Genomic DNA, 17,838 nt, shown 5'->3' on the forward strand with positions numbered 1-17,838 from the left:
CTCCAAAACAAGCAAGAGGTCACTTTACATATTATGTCATCATGATATTGTTTTACAGAAACACTTCCCAGTCATTTCATTTTCAATTTTCTACCGGTTATTTCTGGGGAACCTGGATGTGTTCCTACACCGCTCGTCCCTTGGGATGCTGCTAAGAACAATCAGTCCAGGAAATTCCTTTTATTTGTCGGCTTGTTTGATGCGAAAAGACAGCTGATGGTTATGGGAATGGTTAATCCTCGACAGTGACTGGAATTTTAAAATGGCAACAATGCCACTTAAAGCACACCACGGAAAACTGGAATATTTTCCACTAGCCCCTTCTTAGAGCATCTACACAATATCCTTGTGATTTTGACCCTACTTTGCCATTCATGAAGAAGAGCATAGAAGGTTTCTGTTGTGCATTCGTCAGGAAATCTCCTTCCTCCTTTCCGTGACTCCTATTATCTGCCCAAAACCCAGTGACTTCTGATTATTACTCTTCATTCCAAATTTCTTGAGCTAAAACAATCTCATAAGTTGTTCTGTTCTTCCAAATGTGAGATAAGACTAAAGTTAGCCATACGTATTTTTAGTTTTATTTTATCTCTGTCTTCCTGGAAATCTTTTTCCATGAAAGCAATGCTCAAATTACTTAGAATCTGATAATAACAGCTATTCCTCCTCATAGACATAGGGCAGGGCTGTGCAAGCTGGAGGCTTTGCTAGAATGTTTCTCAAAAAGCCTTGATGCAGTGGGCCACTTTATTTCTGAACCCAAGGATAAGGAACGCTGTTGTGTACCACTTTGCAGATGAGAAGACTGACCATCAAAGGGGCTGGTTAGGGGCACTCGGGTGGCTCAGCAGTTGAGGGTCTGCCTTCTGCTCAGGTCATGAGTCCTGGGTCCTGGGATCGAGTTCCACATCGGGCTCCTCGCAGGGAGCCTGCTTCTCCCTCTGTCTGTCTGTCTCTCTCTCTCTCTCTCTGTGTGTCTCTTGTGAATAAATAAATAAATAATTTTAAAAAGAGGCTGGGTAATTTATTCAAGATTGCACAAGCTTACAGCTGTATAACCTGGAGAGAAAACTTCCCCTTTTCACTTCTGCTCTGACACCTACAGGATGTCCCTGGAGCTAAGAGAAGAGCCTTCTAAAATATATTCCTTTTTTTTTTTTTTAAAGATTTTATTTATTTATTCATGAGAGACAGAGAGAGAGAGAGAGAGAGAGAGAGAGAGGCAGAGACACAGGCAGAGGGAGAAGCAGGCTCCATGCAGGGAGCCGACAGGGCACTCGATCTCGATCCCGGGACTCCAGGATCAGGCCCTGGGCTCAAGGTGGCGCTAAACCACTGAGCCACACGAGCTGCCCCTAAGATACATTCCTAAGAAGCGGGTTTGTATATATTTTATTTGTTTCTTTTTTTTAATAATAAATTTATTTTTTATTGGTGTTCAATTTACCAATATACAGAATAACACCCAGTGCTCATCCCGTCAAGTGCCCCCCTCAGTGCCCGTCACCCACTCACCCCCACCCCCCGCCCTCCTCCCCTTCCATCACCCCTAGTTCGTTTCCCAGAGTTAGGAGTCTTTATGTTCTGTCTCCCGTCCTGATATTTCCCACACATTTCTTCTCCCTTCCCTTATATTCCCTTTCACTATTATTTATATTCCCCAAATGAATGAGAACATATAATGTTTGTCCTTCTCCGACTGACTTACTTCCCTCAGCATAATACCCTCCAGTTCCATCCACGTTGAAGCAAATGGTGGGTATTTGTCATTTCTAATAGCTGAGGAATATTCCATTGTATACATAAACCACATCTTCTTTATCCATTCCTCTTTCGTTGGACACCGAGGCTCCTTCCACAGTTTGGCTATCGTGGCCATTGCTGCTATTAACATCGGGGTGCAGGTGTCCCGGCGTTTCATTGCATTTGTATCTTTGGGGTAAATCCCCAACAGTGCAATTGCTGGGTCGTAGGGCAGGTCTATTTTTAACTCTTTGAGGAACCTCCACACAGTTTTCCAGAGTGGCTGCACCAGTTCACATTCCCACCCACAGTGTAAGAGGGTTCCCTTTTCTCCGCATCCTCTCCAACATTTGTTGTTTCCTGCCTTGTCAATTTTCCCCATTCTCACTGGTGGGAGGTGGGATCTCATTGTGGTTTTGATTTGTATTTCCCTGATGGCAAGTGATGCAGAACATTTTCTCATGTGCATGTTGGCCATGTCTATGTCTTCCTCTGTGAGATTTCTCTTCATGTCTTTTGCCCATTTCATGATTGGATTGTTTGTTTCTTGGCTGTTGAGTTTAATAAGTTCTTTATAGATCTTGGAAACTAGCCCTTTATCTGATACATCGTTTGCAAATATCTTCTCCCATTCTGTAGGTTGTCTTTGAGTTTTGTTGACTGTATCCTTTGCTGTGCAAACGCCTCTTATCTTGATGAAGTCCCAATAGTTCATTTTTGCTTTTGTTTCTTTTGTCTTCGTGGATGTATCTTGCAAGAAGTTACTGTGGCTGAGTTCAAAAAGGGTGTTGCTGTGTTCTCCTCTAGGATTTTGATGGAATCTTGTCTCACATTTAGATCTTTCATCCATTTTGAGTTGATCTTTGTGTCTGGTGCAAGAGAGTGGTCTAGTTTCCTTCTTCTGCATGTGGATGTCCAATTTTCCCAGCACCATTTATTGAAGAGACTGTCTTTCTTCCAGTGGATAGTCTTTCCTCCTTTGTCAAATATTAGTTGACCATAAAGTTCAGGGTCCACTTCTGGGTTCTCTATTCTGTTCCATTGATCTATGTGTCTGTTTTTGTGCCAGGACCACACTGTCTTGATGACCACAGCTTTGTAGTACAACCTGAAATCTGGCATTGTGATGCCCCCGGATATGGTTTTCTTTTTCAAAATTCCCCTGGCTATTCGGGGTCTTTTCTGATTCCACACAAATCTTAAAATAATTTGTTCTAACTCTCTGAAGAAAGTCCATGGTATTTTGATAGGGATTGCATTAAACGTGTATATTGCCCTGGGTAACATTGACATTTTCACAATATTAATTCTGCCAATCCATGAGCATGGAATATTTTTCCATCTCTTTGTGTCTTCCTCAATTTCTTTCAGAAGTGTTCTATGGTTTTGAGGGTATAGATCCTTTACCTCTTTGGTTAGGTTTATTCCTAGGTATCTTATGCTTTTGGGTGCAATTGTAAATGGGATTGACTCCTTAATTTTCCTTCTTCAGGCTCATTGTTAGTGTATGGAAATGCCATTGATTTCTGGGCATTGATTTTGTATCCTGCCACGCTACCGAATTGCTGTATGAGTTCTAGCAATCTTGGGGTGGAGGCTTTTGGGTTTTCTATGTAGAGTATCATGTCATCTGCGAAGAGGGAGAGTTTGACTTCTTCTTTGCCAATTTGAATGCCTTTAATGTCTTTTTGTTGTCTGATTGCTGAGGCTAGGACTTCCAGTACTATGTTGAATAGCAGTGGTGAGGGTGGACATCCCTGTCTTTTTTTTTTGTTAAACTTTTTTCACAAATCTTTTTCTTTTTTTTTTTAATTTTTTAAAATTTATTTATGATAGTCACAGAGAGAGAGAGAGAGAGAGAGAGAGACAGAGACACAGGCAGAGGGAGAAGCAGGCTCCATGCACCGGGAGCCCAATGTGGGATTCGATCCTGGGTCTCCAGGATCGCGCCCTGGGCCAAAGGCAGGTGCCAAACCACTGTGCCACCCAGGGATCCCCGGACATCCCTGTCTTGTTCCTGATCTTAGGGGAAAGGCTCCCAGTGCTTCCCCATTGAGAATGATATTTGCTGTGGGTTTTTCGTAGATGGCTTTTAAGATGTCGAGGAATGTTCCCTCTATCCCTACACTCTGAAGAGGTTGGTACTGGTCAGATGATAAGTGGAAGGAGAAGGGGTTCAAAGCTGGGGACTAAAGGGCAGGTCACTCCTGCCCATGAAATGTTTGCATGGCAATGACGCTGAGGCATCAACTAATTATGTCAAAGCGTTTTGCAAAAACGGAAAGGGGTCCATCTCAAAGGGATGGAGGAGGAAAGAAGAAGGCGAAGAACCGAGGTACAGACCACAGGATGTCAAGTATTGACGCTATTGATGGAGAGGGGAGGCCTTGCAACCAATGGGACAGTTGGAAACACCTTATTTTCTCCTTAAGCGTTTGGATCTGAGTTTTTAAAACCACTTCCCTGCCGTGGCCCCACAAGTACTATAACTAAGTGAAGGCGGTGGGGCGTGAGGAGAAAGCCAGGACGAGTAAGTGGCAGAGCGTAGGCCTGCCTCCTCCTCCTCGGGAGGACCCGAAGCTCAGCTCCGCTGGTGGCTGTCATCTGGGAGGCAGATGACAATTGTTCCCCCATCAAAATCATGCCCTTGGTGCTCTGATTTGTGTGGGACTGCTGGCACAGTGGAGTGGAGTCATACGGTGGAGTTGTACAAGAAAAATGTCCTGATCTTCGAATGTTGCTCATTTTAAAACAAACTGTGTAGGCCTTCAAGCCAAACACAGCACAAGTGCTGGTCCTGACTACTTCGCAACCTCTGTTCCCATTCTGCTGACTCTGTTCGTTGCTACTTGTCTTTGGAGGCCTGTGTGCAGTCCCAGAGCTGCTCCGGACAGGCTGTGCTTCACTTCTCTGTGGCCCATCTGGCAGTCTGAAGAAACGAGCAAGTCTAAAAACTCTAATCCTGGACGACCTCGAATGGAACAGAGTGGGAGTGTTTATGTGGGCTGATACTGAGAGCCTTAGAGTGCCAGAGTCCACACCAGCACAGGGGCTCCGCCGTTGGAGCTCCTTCGGCCCCCTCCCTGCTCCGTCAACCCTGGGACCCCAAAGAGCCAGTAGGCTAGAATGGCTATTTCTAACTTAGAGAAGTGTTCCCGTAGCAGAAGCAGGATGGATCCCGGGATGAAAACCACCTCTATGGGTAAGGAGTAGGTTCCTTGAGTTGTGAGTGGAGAGCTTAATGGCAGAATTTAGAAGAAAGAGGTAATTTTATGAAGTAGCCTTGGCTGAGGAAGGAGCATCAAGGATAGGAACTTCATGTACCCATCAAGCAAAACCCTAAGCCTTAGAAGTCATAGCTTAAGCTCTTGGGTAGCTTTCATCTGGCTGGTAGGAAAAGGCAATTGGGCACACAGTCTGAACTTGCTTCTTCCTACCCTGCAGCTCCACCAATCCCTCAGCATGGGGCAGTGTTGCTGTGGCATATGAGGGAGCAGAAGGGTCAAAGGAACTCCATATTCACCCTCCTGCTTCTGCCTTCCGGAAAGGGATGCATGCCATGAGGGAAGCATGCCCAGGTGTTCTTGGCAGTGACCACCCTGGAGTGGCAAGTGATGGGAGGATTGTCGGATAGGCAACTTAGCAGGTCCTACGTGCCACAAAGTGCTTTTAAAATATGCACAATACCAAGCAAGTTGACCCCTGGAAGAGAAGAAGACTAAGGCTTGGGTAGCATGGTTTGGCTCCCAGTAACGAAGAATCACAGCTATCAGAATTCCTGTATTATTTCAGGGTGGGACAGGCAACAAGTCGTAACTGATTGTGGGTTTGAATAGACCTTTACGAGTGAGCAAACCGTCAAGCGAAGGGGCTAGGAATCCAGTGTGGCCTGATGGGACTTCCATTTCTTTCAGGACAGCCAGTGGAAAAATACCGGCTACATTTACTAAGGATGCAAAGGCGTCACCTAGTGGCAACTCAGAACCATCAGTGAAAAAATCTTTTAGAAAAACTAGGATTGTCCTGACAACCTATTGCTCTTTCGGGTAATGTTAGAAACCTTACTTTAAAATTCCATACTTTAATTGAACAAGGAATCACCAAGATTTTTTTTTTATTAAGAGGTTAATATGTTTCCCAGTATACATAACCATAATACAGTTCACTTGTTCCCCCACCAAAAATTCTCATCTATGAACCACTGTCAATTTGACAATAAAGATTTTAGAGGGCAGCCCCGGGTGGCCCAGTGGATTAGCACTGCCCTCAGCCCAGGGCATGATCCTGGAGATCCAGGATCGAGTCCCACATCGGCCTTCCTGCAATGGAGCCTGCTTCTCCCTCTGCCTGTGTCTCTGCCTCTCTGTATCTCTCATGAATAAATAAATAAAATCTTTTTTTAAAAAAAGATTTTGGAATAGTGGTGGGGAATAAATAAACTAAAATTCTCTTTCAATGCTTTGATAGCTACTAGATGATTTTGGCTTACAATCATGCCAACGTGATATTTTAAGCTCGGTCTTAAGTACTATTTCAGTCCTCTGGTCCCCTGAGATTATCTTTGTTACCCCTAGAGAACCTGCATGTGATGTTTGTTAGGGAATCAATCAAGTCAATTAAATTTCAAGTCTGCATATTTGTCACCTCTAGGAGTAAAAATGCATGTCCAAAGCTAGCTTCCCAAATATCACCAATGCAACCTGTTTAGAAGACAATAAAAATCTATGTGTTGACTATAGCCCATCCTCCTGGCAGGCTTTGAGCTGTTTTGAACTTTTTAAATTGCAGGTAACTTTTAGGTATGTAAAGTATGTCCTCTCTGGTAAAGATATAACTGACTTCCTTCTCCCTCCCCCAACACATTCTTTGCCTCCATTTGAAATTCATTTCAATATTTTTTAATACCCTATATACATTTTTTTTGGTGTTCTGAACTTTCCTTTGGACTGGTTATAACATCTACCTGGTTCCCTCCTATATGAGTAAAATTCTCAAAACTGGGCAAGTGGCATGTAATTCAATAACAAATTTCTCAACATTAACCATGTTTTCAAGACCTGGAGGAAAAAGTCCTTTTGTATGCCAAGAACAACGATACGAAAATGCTCTGGCAGCTAAAGGGTTACAGAAGACTTATAAATTAATCCCTAAGGGTCTTGCCTCATGATCCTTAAATTTCAACATAAAAATAAGGCATTATTCAGTGCAAAGGTTTGAAAAGCTAAATACAACCATCTTCTCAAGTATTAACAAATATAGAGCAAAAATTTTAAACACTAATTTAACAAAGCAATTCATGTAAGTGACAAATATTAGACCTTCGCTGACTTGCTTGTTAGACATTCAGGATAGATTTACTTATTTACTAATTTACTTTGCTCACAGTCTACTTTTGAGAAAAAAAATTCAATATTCACTTCTCTAGAAGAGAATTTGAATCAGTTGCCCCCTCATTTCTTATTCAACCTTTCAGAAACCTAAGACTGTAATATAGTTGTGGAATCAGGATGTCATAGGGAGAAGGTAATGCAGAAAAAAAATATGCAAAAAAATAGAACATACTTTTTATTAATTTAACCTGTTATATTTCTAGAAAAATATATTTAGGTAATAAAATCGACCAATTCATCAGTTTGCATCTGGAAAAATCCAGTGTAACACATATTATTTTCATATCAATGAAGTATATATTCAGAGGCTTTTCTGGTTTTCTTTTGTGTGTTTTTGTTTTGTTTTGTTTTTTGTTTTGTTTTTGATGTGGGTGTGTGTTTGTGTGTGTGCATGTGTTTTGGCAAGATGGCTATGGTTGGGAATACAGTAACACAGAAGAAATCCTCTGAGGTATAATTTTACAATTGGTCTCCAAAACCATAGCTAAGGGAAATCTGGCCATGTGCTGAACAAATTTTCTAGATGCTAGATTTTTACTTATTGTTTATGATCTCAAGCATTTTTAAAACAGGTAAAAATTATCAAGAGCCCTTCAGTCTGGTGTCACTAAAGATTCAAATTGTGGATTAAAAATGTTGGCAGTCATCTCTCGAACCAGAAAGCTTTGTCTTAGGGGCCCAAAGTCTTCTGAGATATTTCCAGCAAATTGCTCCATCCGGGACTCCCGTTCATAGCAACATCTCCTCTTGTTTTCATAGAGAAATGGTCTAACATGTGTTTTCCAGAACCAGAAGTCTGAACTTTGCTTTATTTTGCTTGGGCTTAGTCTGTCACACTGTGTCAGTGTTTTATGTATCTTCTTCAATGCTATTTATAAAGCTTTGATAAATTTTATTAAATACATAGTGAAATACATATTACACACACACACACACACACACACACACACAAACTGAGTGCCCATGTTGGAAGTTTTAGATTTAGGGAGTTGTATTACTTATCTCAGATAAAAGTTTCCTATACCAGGGTACCAGGGTGTCTGGGTGACTCAGTCAGTTAGGCGTCTCTGCCTTTGGCTCAGGTCATGATCTCAGGGTCCTGAGATCCAACCTTGAGTCAGATTCCCTGTTCTGTGGGGAGTCTGCTTCTCCCTCTGCCCCTCCCCACACTCGTGCTCTCTCTCTCAAATCAATAAAATATTTTTTAAAAAGTTTCCTGTACCTTCTACCAAAAAATATTTCCATATAAGCTGAAAATATATTAATATTTAAGAGGAACATGGTAAAATAAAGGGTACTAACTTAGGTGAATGTCCAAGAAAAGAAGAAGAATTTCACTCGTGTTTCTATCAACTCCCAATATTCAATGCAAATATATGCTCAAATAGTATCTCCTATTTTTCTAAAGAAATTTATTCACATAATTTTCCTTTAATCTGATAGGCCAGCTGTATACTACTAGGATATTTCAATGTTGATTGGGGACAATTAGTTGTATGCCAAGGTCAAATAATAATTATTGAGATAAAATTTGCATACAGTGAAGTGTGGCTTTGACATGGTGGTGGATTCAGATCATAGTAGTGGCGCCACCTCTCTACATTCTCCAGAGCTGGAGGTGAGTGGCACATTTCCAAGACCATGTTAGATTAAACAATAGATAGACAGATGGATACATAGATAGATGGCTTTAGAGACACCCGGAATCATCATGCACTGTTGAGTCACATTTTTAGACACATTTAAGGACCTTCCAGGCGTGTACTAATAAACACTTAACAACCAGCTTTCTGGAAAAAAAAAACCAATAATATGCATATATACACATGTACATAAGTTTTCTATAAGTTTTGCTAGCCATATTCTTTATTTTATATTTCGCACAGTGAATTGATTTTCACAGAACTCTTTCACTAAGTTTTGCTAAACTCTTCCCTTCTCTTCGCAGCCAACTTATGGTTGCAATTGACAACACAGCGACTTATAGCTGACTTTAATGTTGATTAATACTTGTTACCATTTAATTTATGGTAACAAGTAAGTCAAAAGCAAAACAATGAAGGCTTTCTCATCATTCACCTTGGCAGCTTCTTAGCTGCAACGGATAATAGTTTTTGAATATTGAAAGCAGATTTCCTCAATTTCTCGTGCTCTTTACAAGTGGAACAACTACATACACACATCCCACTTTACAGTGGACTGTATTGTTAATATTTTCCCTATCACTTTCTTAAGTTTATACCAGGAATTGGCAGATCACCTGTCAAATCCAGTTGCCTCCTGTTTTTATGAGTAAAGTTTTTTGGAGACACAGTCACACCCATTCATTCATGTATTATCGGACCACTTCCAAGCTACAGCAGCAGGACCGAGTTGGAGAGAGAGACTGCAAAGCCTAAAAATTTTGCTATCTGGCTCTTTACAGAAACAGTTTCCTGACTCCCAAAATAAACCACCACTTACCAAGAGAACTTCCTCTGATAATGAAACTGTTCTTTATCTGCCCTTTAATATGGTGTCCACTTCCCACATGTGACTACCGAGCACTTGAAATGGGTCTATGGTGACTGAGGAGCTAAGGTTTCATTCTGTTGAAATTAATTTAAATGTAAATAACCATATTTTGCTAGTAGATACCACGTCACACAGTGTAGGTCTAGACAGTCAATGAATCCACAAACCATGCCCTGATCTGTAGCATTTGCTCATTTCTGGAGTGAAAATACACCCACTGTGGCCAGTGTCAAGCCATCAGTGTGATACCGTTGAATGGCAAGTTGGGAAGAAATATGCAATATTATATAATATTTCCACCATAGAGACGTGACATAAATAACCTCAAGGGCACAGATAAAACTAAAATATTAAGAAATATTAAGAAATAATTAACAAATGATGTGTTTTGAGTATTACTTTGTTTTTATTTATTTTTGAGTATTACTTTGTTTTTAATAATATTTTAAAACTATAAGCTTGTATCACTTAATTTTAATAGTAGTTGCATTTAACAATGGATAGTAAAATTCCTGAAAAATATAACAGTTGTCTCTCTAAAGCCAGTACAATCAGGCTTTAGCAGCCTCCTGAGGACACATGCCATGTGCTTTAGTACCATATATAAATTAAATTGAACCAAAAAATATTTATATAAATAGGTACATTTATATAAAAAGATATAAAGAGAACACAGAAAAAGTGCATCAGTCTGAAACTCGTTTGTGAGAGTGGATATACCGCCAAGGACAAGGCATTTCCAGTTGTGCAAAGAGCAATGAGTTACAGAAGAATGGAACTGAGAGAATATGGCTTTATAACCTAGGGTTGTGAACCCTTGAAAGGCCTTCAGAAAGTGAAATCCCATGCAAATTTTATGTGAATATACAAAAAAATCCCATTTTCCTGGAATAGCTCAACATTTCTGGGGGGTTGGTGAACCACAATTTTGAGAATTTTAATATTGAGGGAGTTAGCGTCATTTACAACTTTGATCAACATGTTTGAGAATTAAATATAATGAGTTGGCCTGAAACCATATGGCTTCTGGATCTCAAGACTGAAGCAGGTAAAAGCAGGTGAGAGTTGGCACTAGCTGAGACATAGAGCCTCAGGCGCTCGTATGAGTCTGCAGCAAGAGCCAGACTCATCACTTTGAAACTATGTGAAGTAAAGAGTTTATCAATCAAAATAAAAAATAAATAAAATTCAGTACCGAGGGACAATGGGAGAAAGTAGGAAAACAAACAATGATGAAGAAATGCTGGGTAGATTTGACAACTCTAATACACGTCAATTTGAAATTTTAGAGGAGGGAAATAGAATAAATATTGAAATGAATAATAATTGAGAATTCTTCACAACCGAAGATTTGGAGAGATAAACCAATAAGGAAAAGTTAAATAAGAAAAAATGACCAAAGGGAATGAACAATGTATAAACAGAAAAAGATGCTCCGTGTTAACAAATTTCGGAAATACATATTTAAATCATAAGAAGATAGATGCCATTTTATATTTATTAGATTAAAAACACTGAGAATATGGCTTGGTGAGAATATGGAGCAAGAAAAACATATATATACCGCTGGTGATAGCATGAATGGAGAGGAATTTGGTAAGATCTATTATACTTGAAGGTGCACATGTAACATGACCCAGAAAACCCACTTTCTGGTCTGAGAAACTCACAGACAAGCCCACATACAAGGTGATTCCCTGCTCTTTGCAATATGGAAAAGTTCACACAACTTGAACACTCAGTAGGTAGATAAATAAATTGTGACAACGTATTTGGATACATTCTACCAAAATGAACAAATTATGACGACACACACCAATTTATATAAAATTAAAAATATAATGACAGGAATAAAACAAATTTAGAATATATATATAAATCTGCTGGATTAGTTATATCTAATTAGATGCAGCATAATCCAATGACAAGAGATTCATCTATATTTATTTATTCATGATAGACAGAGAGAGAGAGGCAGAGACACAGGCAGAGGGAGAAGCAGGCTCCATGCAGGGAGCCTGACGTGGGACTGGATCCCGGGACTCCAGGATCACACCCTGGGCCAAAGGCAGGCGCTAAACCACTGAGCCACCTGGGAATCCCCCTGTGTTAGTTTTTATTTTGTATTTATTTATTTATTTTTTATTTTTTAAATTTTTATTTATGTATGATAGTCACAGAGAGAGAGAGAGAAAGAGAGGCAGAGACATAGGCAGAGGGACAAGCAGGCTCCATGCACCGGGAGCCCGAAATGGGATTCGATCCGGGTCTGCAGGTTCGCGCCCTGAGCCAAAGGCAGGCGCCAAACTGCTGCACCACCCAGGGTTCCCCCCTGTGTTAGTTTTTAAAGAAAAGATGACACAAATATATCAGAAGCCCACAATTTATTAAGTACAAATGTTTATTATAGTGTTCTCTGTATTTTCTTGTTTAAAAACTTTATAATTTTAAATTTTTTAAAGAATTTTTCAACCAATAGTATTCTAGAGACAAAATCTCAAATTTTAATGTGATTGTTGGTTAATTCATTTTAATCATTTTGGTATCTCATAAAGTCCAAAGAGTAATGTTAGATAGGCAATACATCTCATAATAACAGAAATGTTATTAAATATATGCATATGTAAATATATGTAATATATATAATATACATGCACATTAATAGCAAAATATATGTAATATACATGCACATTAGTAGCAAAAGTATGGAAATATATTTTTTAAAAAGAATTTTAAGTTTTTATTTTTTTAATTTTTAAAAAATTTTTTTTTTTTTTTTTTGAATTTTAAGTTTTTAAAGTGTGTTTGTGGCTCAGCAACCCTGGGTGGCTCAGCAGTTGAGTGTCTGCCTTCAGCTCAGGTCATGATTCCGTGGTCCTGGGATGGAGTCCCGCATGGGGCTCCCCGCAGGGAGCCTGCTTCTTCCTTTACGTGTGTCTCTGCCTCTCTCTCTCTGTGTCTCTCATGAATAAATAAATAATCTTTAAACAAATAAAAGAAAAGGTGTGTTTGCATACAGTAAGCTTTTAAGTATTCAGTCCTTTGGGTAATTAATATACAATTTGATCAGCTTTTTTTGTCATGTTTGTTTCTGATCACTTACTGTTTTTATGTTAAAAATAGTGTGGGGGGCACCTGGGTGGGGCTACCTCTTGATTTCCCCTCAGGTCATGATCTCAGGTTTGCACATTGAGCCCCACATTGGGTTCCACATTCAGAGTGGAGTCTGCTTGAGATTCTCTCTGTCCCTTCCTCTACTCCCTCTCTCTCAGATAAATAAATAAATCTTTTTTAAAAAATAAAAATAATGTTAAAGGGCTTTTTATTAAAAGGTGAAGCTAAAGCCTTTGGGCTTAATTCTCCAAAAATTTAAGTGTAAAAAGTCCTTCCTGTTTTTTTTCTTTTTATTTAGACAATCCACTAAAAAGACACTTGACACATAAGACAGCATTGAACAACACTTTTTCAAAGCCACTGCTCTCGTAGATATGTCTTGAAGATGAATTGATCAGACTCATTTGATTCCCTTAATCACTCTGCTTAAATTTCATCCCAAAGAAGTCTGTGTACTCTCTAAGTGTTAAGAACTAATGATTGCCCTGAGACTGCCAGTCAGCCTGAGTGACTGACAATATTTTTCACTGTATGATGAAGGCATCACATTAAATACTTGTCGAATAAAGAATGAAAATCAGAGTAAAGAGATCTTTTCCTTAGGAATTAGGTTATATTGTTTCTCTGGGTTTTTGATCTAACTATATCTGTGATTGTTTAAATTTCCTTTGTAAAACTAATGAACGAAATCACAGAAAAGGGGGAAGTGTACTCAGCTGGGAATCAGGGGTCATGACATCAATTCTATTACCAATGTAGCTGTATGACTTTGACAAATGCTACAACTTCCAGGCCTTAGCACCTTGATCTTTATTTTTTATTTTTTTAAAGATTTTATTTATTTATTCATGAGAGACAGAGAGAAAGGCAGAGACACAAGCAGAGGGAGAAGCAGCTCCATGCAGGGAGCCCGACGTGGGACTCGATCCTGGGCCTTCAGGATCAGGCCCTGGGCCAAAGGCAGGTGCTAAACCGCTGAGCCACCCAGGGGTCTCTGCATCTTGGTCTTTAAATTGTGAATGCATAACCAGATAATTTCTAATGTTTCATCTGCTTTTCATGATTCTTGACTGGAGGGTTGGAGCAATTTTGAATAAATGAGACATAAAAGAGTTTTCTATCCAACTAACGAGCTAAGCTAGACATTTCATCTTTGACAAGCCTTTCTCTTCTTGCATTTTATCGACTATTTAGCACTGTACCTAGCAAATATCAGTTATAAATGAAAATAATAGTCTATTCTCTCAGAAATGTTTCTGATAATTGTCCCTCTTCATCGTTCTTATTTTAATTGTTTAATTCAGGCCATTAGCATCTTTTCCATAAACTACTGCATTTCTGTCCTAATTCATCATGCTTTTCATTTCTCTGTACCCTTTTTACCTTCGACATCTCCAGCGTATCCTTTCTCATGCCATGGCTTTAGGAGTTAAAATCTAACATAAACAGGAAATCCAATATCCTCCTCAATCTGGTTTTCTTATTTTTTCAGTTTAATCTTATTCTAATTTCCTTCTTCTGTCATATCTTTATTTTTTAGTTTTTAAATTATTTTTATTTATTCATGAGAGACACAGAGAGAGAGGTAGAGACATAGGCAGAGGGAGAAACAGGCTCCTTGCAGGGACCCTGATGTGGGACTGGATCCCAGGACCCTGGGACACTCAACTGCTGAGCCACCCAGGTGTCCCCCTCATATCTTTAGATACCTACTCTCACCTCCTCCAAACAAAGCAAATGAGTCAAAGTCACTTAAATCAATCATGCATTTCCCCCTTTTTGTGGTTTTTGGCCACATATCTGTGCTCCAAATGTCTGCTCCCCTTCTCCATCAGGTTAAATCTGGTGAAATCTATTTATTTATGCTTCTGTTTAAATATTACTTTTTATTTATTTTTCTTATTTTTATTTTTTATTTTTTAATATTACTCTTTTTAAAAATATTTTATTTATTTGAGAGACAGAGCACAAGCAAGGAGCAGAGGGAGATGAAGAGGGAGAAGCAGACTCCCCGCTAAGCAGGGAACCTGATGTAGGACTTGATTCCAGAACCCTGAGATCAGGACCTGAGCTAAAGGCAGACACTTAACCCACTGTGTCCCCCAGGCACCCCTCAAACATCAGTCTTATGCAAGTTTTTCTGAATACTCTGGGAGAACATGTCTCTCCCCATCACCTGGAATCCTCTCTTAGGACGTTTATAGAACCAGCTCTCAGAACCTACATTAAATTATACTTAGCTGTTGTCCTCTCTACTTTCTCTGGCGGATCATGTGCTAATTTATTTATCCATCCATCCACCCATTTATCAGTTATTAAAGGTCTGCTATTCATTAAGTACTTTGTTAGAATGTAGGCCAGAGTTGGAAGAACCGATTCCAGTTTTTAAGCTAGTGTATTGTCTATGTGGAGCGGCAATTTTTAACTAAATTTTAATTTGAAAAATAGAATGCTAAGTGCTGTGCTCGGGTAGGGTCTGCAGAAAATACATTGGAAGAAAAGAGGAGAAAAATCTATGGCACAGGTGGGTAGGGATTATGTCCAGAGAATTTCCCTGTTGGGGGGATTAATTTATTAGTTTGTTAACTATCCAGAGTCTGACATATACTTAAAGCTGGATAAATGTTCTTAAACACACTTCGTTCCCAATATATGAAGGCTTGTTTTCTCCAGTGTGTTTGACAAGGGCTGTAGGTAGTGAAGATGTTTCAGAGATACGAGGAACTTAACGAATGACCGGACCCAGCATTTCCACTGAAACGGATTTCCACAAGGAAAATGTTAGTGTCGCACACATTTGCACATACAACGTTGGTTTTGCACACACTGAAGGCAGGTGTACTAACTAGCTATAACCCCACTAATAAAGACAAGTAATTGCATCCAAAGGGGTCTCCCGCCCAGCTCCCTGCGCCCACGCAGACGACAGTGAGGTGCAGGACAAACAGCACCCCGCCCTCCCTCCCGCTCCAGGTGCCGGCGGGTGCAGACCCGCGCAGCCTCCCGCTGCAGGAGGCTCCACGCCCTCGCCGGGCCGCTCGGGGAGACCGCGCCAGCTCCGGAGCGTGGGTTTGACTCATTTTCCTAGAAAGTGCAGACGCACTCGGCGGAGCAGCCGCGGTTCGGAGCTCGCCGGGGGCCCGCGGCTTCCCTCCACGCGCAGCCCGGCTGGAAACTCCGCCGCAGCCCCGCGCGGGGCGCGGTCCGGCAAGCGCGTCCTCCGCGCAGACTCCCGTTGCCGGGCAACCAGCCTCCCGCACTCCCCGTCGCCCGGGGTTACAGCCTCCGCCTCCCGCCGGGCGCTCCAATCAGGGACCAGCGTGCCTGTCACGTGGTCAGGGGGCGGGGCCTCGGGAGCCGGCGCTGGGGTCCAGCCGGGGGAGCATCCTCCCCGCCCCTCGGAACCCGCGGCCGTGCGGCCCCGCCCCCCGCAGGCCCCGCCCCCGCAGGCCCCGCCCCCGCAGGCCCCCCCCCGCCCGGTCCCCGGAGCTCGCGGCTCGCCGGCGGGGAGCGTGCAGAGCGCGGGCTGAGCTCCTCCCGCCGCCTCCGCCGCGCCCGGGTCGCACCGTCGGCTGCAGCGCTCGGCCTCCTCCAGGTACGGGGCCCGCGGGGCGCAGGGGGCAGCGTGGCAGGTGCAGGCGTGGGAGCGGGCGTGGAACCGGCGTGTCACCCCCCCGCCCCCGCCCCCGCCCCCGGGGCTTTGCGCGCGACCTGCGGGGCGCGGGAGTCCCCGGAGTTGTAGGGTCGCGCACCTGCTCGTCAGCAGGCACAGCGAGCGAGTCTGAGCTGCCCCAGCAGCGCCTGCTGACCGTGATCCTAGTTTTGCAGAGACGCGTACTTCGGGTCTTTGAGGTCATTAAATATGCATAAGCCGGTCGCCTGGACCGTGCGCGCGGGCTCTGGGTGTAGGTGGCCCAGCCCAGCGTCAGCTCGGACCCGGGAGGCTCGCAGGGCGATGCAGTGCGTCCCAGACAAGAGGCAGTATCGAATGTCAGGGGCGTGCGGTGAATCCTAAAGATAAAATCTTTCCTGATTTAACCACCCACAACCCCCCCCCACCCCCTGCAGTTTTGCATGCAAATATTCAAAGGAGCAAAATCTAAGCTGACCTTTTTTTATTTTCCTATATTAAATATAGGAATTTATATTCCTATATTGGAATGAAATGTGGTAACTCCGGGTACCAAAACTCCCTTGGTTTTTGTGACCTCTGCTGATTGATTAATTGGAGTGGTTAATAAGGGTTTGAAGGAAGAGATTGCATTTCTGGTTCTTCTCACTGAGTATTTCAGAAATACCCCCCAGAGAAACTCCTTTTTCCCTACCAATTTTTATAGCCAAAGTTACAAGTCCTTGTTGAATATTTTAAGTAGCCTCAGGTAAGGAAAAGGTTTTCCTTTAGGTTTCCTCTACGGAGTAAATTCTTTGGGGGAATTTCTGAATTTCTCTTTAGGTATCCGTGTCTCTTGCTCACAGAGGTGTCTCCTCCAGGAATAGCCTCATCAACAGAGAGAATAATCTCCATGTGATTATCATACAACACAGCAGGTTTTGGATATTATCGCTGCCCTGCTTGAGGGGAGCTGAGGCTGGGCTTATGAGACTACAACCACTGGAAAAAGCACTTTTTTATGTCCTTTTGAGATGCTGTCTCACTGGTTTAAACGTGCAGGAAAATGGGCATAACTTATGTCTCACCTTTGTGAAGGCAAAATCTGAGACAGGTGGTCTGCTGGTCTCTACTCATCTAAGATGGAAAATTAAAATAGCAATTTGTGAAAAATTGTCCGTTAACTCAAAATTTTGCGAGACATACGTTAGTGGATTGTTTAGAGATTAATGTTCCAAATGCTGGTTTCTAATCCTTGCATGAAGAGTTCTTGGGAAGTCTTCTCACTTGAAATAAACCAGTGATCTATTTCAAAAAAGGGAGATCCTCCTTCTTAATTTTCTGAACAGCTCAAAATATAATAGGCACTATATTTACTTCTTATATGCAATATAAAGAATCATGTCTCTTAAGTGAGCTCCATAAACTTTATATTAAAATGGCTTATTGAATATTAGTTATATTGAT

The 17,838-nt window shown here is 41.6% G+C and overlaps 1 protein-coding gene across 7 annotated transcripts in view; it reads left to right on the plus strand.

Annotated features, from left to right (window-relative positions):
• Positions 1–16,238: 16,238 nt before the first annotated feature.
• WDR17 (WD repeat domain 17) overlaps positions 16,239–17,838 on the plus strand; it is a 118,250-nt gene continuing 116,650 nt past the window's right edge. For 6 of the 7 annotated variants that reach the window (XR_013352617.1, XM_077848595.1, XM_077848593.1 and 3 more), the window contains exon 1: positions 16,239–16,356. The gene's annotated coding sequence lies outside the window, so the exon portion shown is untranslated. The remainder of the gene's footprint in view (positions 16,357–17,838) is intronic. The other variant, XM_077848599.1, reaches the window with a different exon arrangement.

This window comes from Canis aureus, chromosome 15 (genome assembly GCF_053574225.1).
Source record: "Canis aureus isolate CA01 chromosome 15, VMU_Caureus_v.1.0, whole genome shotgun sequence".
Taxonomy (NCBI): domain Eukaryota; kingdom Metazoa; phylum Chordata; class Mammalia; order Carnivora; family Canidae; genus Canis; species Canis aureus.